The sequence below is a fragment of the Oryx dammah genome, unplaced genomic scaffold (assembly GCF_014754425.2).
Source record: "Oryx dammah isolate SB20612 unplaced genomic scaffold, SCBI_Odam_1.1 HiC_scaffold_22, whole genome shotgun sequence".
Classification (NCBI taxonomy): Eukaryota; Metazoa; Chordata; class Mammalia; order Artiodactyla; family Bovidae; genus Oryx; species Oryx dammah.
The window spans coordinates 13824518-13826660 of NW_024070206.1; the positions used below are offsets into that span (position 1 = coordinate 13824518).

The window sequence follows — 2143 nt, forward strand, 5'->3', positions numbered from 1 at the left end:
AAGAAGGGAAAACCTCTTCAACCTACTTGAGAAAACAGAGAGAGAAGAGCTGTGTAGAGCAGAACAACCCCATCCAAACGATGAGCAGTCTGTCCTCATGACCACACAGCGGACTCCCTTCTTTATATTCGGCCACCTATCAAGTCCTCTGGACTGTCTCGGGTATCTAGCAATCATCACCTCCTCTCTGTCCCCACTACCTCCGATCCAGTTTACATCTTAGTTATGGGCACCTGACCCTCTGCGCTAGCCATCTCACATCTCCCTGCCTCGGCACACCTGTTCACGTTGCTCTAAGGATGGCTCTGGTTAGATACTTCCTGTCCCCCGGTCTTTCAGACTTCCTCCTGGCCTCCTTGCCTTCAGTCTCAAATTCTTCCTTGATCTTAAATTACCTACTCTTCCAGTGGTATCTTCTATTTTTCCCATGCCAGTCTTCTGTATTACAGCTATACCATACTCCTATTTCTTGAGCAACTTTGCAAATTCTTAACTTTGTACATTTCCCTTTGTTCTTGGATGTGCTTTTCTTTCTTTTTTAAAGTACTCGTCATGTCCATGTATTTGGAAAAAAGCAAAGTATGTTCCAGATTCATTAAAGATACATATGTGAAACCATAAACACATTGGGAGAAAATATGGGTGAATATTTGTGCATACTTTGTAATCAGAAAGGTGTTTCTAATATGCCAAAGTCATAGAGTAGATAACGTCTTAATCAAGTTTCAGGAAGTGAATAACTAATCAGAGTTGAAAACTTCTATACATCAACACAAGGCTTCCCTGGTGGCTCAGTGGTAAAGAATCTGCCTGCCAATGCGGGAGACTCGGGTTTGATACCTCTGAAGCCTGTGGGCCCTAGAGCCTGTGCTCTGGCAACAAGGAGAACTGTCACAATAAGAAGCCAGCTCGCTGAAACTACGCAGTAGCCCCTGCTTGCCACAACTAGTGAAAGGCCCACGCAGCAGTGAAGATGCAGCACAGCCAAAAATAAGTAACTAAGAACCTACCAAACAAACCTCTACACATCAAAACAAACCATAACAGAAATGCATAGAAAGGGTTTGTAAAGTCATTAACAAATTATTAAATGTGGTTATTTCTGGGGAGAAAAGTAAAATTCTTCTGTTTTGTGGATGTGATGGTAGATTGAATTTTTTTAACCTGGTATAATTGTGATCATTAGAGATGTACAGAGATGATGTATTCCTTTGTAATCAAGAATATTAAAGACATCAATACAAACAAAATTTAAAAGCTGTGCTCACTTTAGCAGCGCATATACTAAAATTGGAACAATACAGAGAAGATTAGCATGGCCCCTGTGCAAGGATGACACACGACTTCATGAAGTGTTTCATATTTTTTTTAAAAAAAGCTAATGGCAAAGTGGTTAAAATATCTGTAATATATGAGACAGTCAAGGGACGAATATCCTCACTATGTGAAGAGCTGTTATAAAAATAGAGGGAGAAATGAACAACTCATTAGGAAATGGGCCAAGTGCACAAATAAGCAATTAAAAAAGGAAAAATGTTTATGGCCAAAAATCTTATGGAAAAACATCAGCCCCATTAATAATTTAAAAATTTAAATTAAAACAAAAAGTTTGGCAAAGACATCTAGATTGATACATTAAAAGAAAAATAATTGATCTTTGCCAAGCTTCCTGTTTTAATCCACATTTTGAAATTATTAATTAAACTGATATTTTCCCATTTATTTACTCTCTGTATAGTGAACTCTTAGACTCTCTTAGGTACTGCAGGAATGCACACTGGTATGTTATTTTGGCAGGCAATTTGACAATAGCTATCTAATCTTTAGGGCTTCCCAGGTGGCGCTAGTGGTAAAGAATCTGCCTGCCAATGCAGGAGATTCCTGGATCAAGAAGACCCCTTGGAGTAGGAAATGGCACCCCACTCCAGTATTCTTGCCTGGAAGATTCCATAGTTAGAGAAGCCTCGTGGGCTACAGTCCATGGGGCCACAGAGAGTCAGATACAACTGAGTGACTGAGCACATACATGCATCTAATCTCACAAATGTGTGTATATTTTGACCCAGTAATTTCATTTCCTACATTTATTCTCAAGAAATAATTAAGAGCAATCCAAAGGGGACCACATCAATGCATTGTCATT

The 2143-nt window shown here is 39.3% G+C and overlaps 1 non-coding gene across 1 annotated transcript; it reads left to right on the plus strand.

The window, feature by feature from the left end:
* The first annotated feature begins 1260 nt into the window (after positions 1-1260).
* Positions 1261-1367, plus strand: LOC120881229. Its single transcript, XR_005725258.1, has one exon. It is a non-coding gene; the product is annotated as a U6 spliceosomal RNA (small nuclear RNA).
* Positions 1368-2143: the final 776 nt, after the last annotated feature.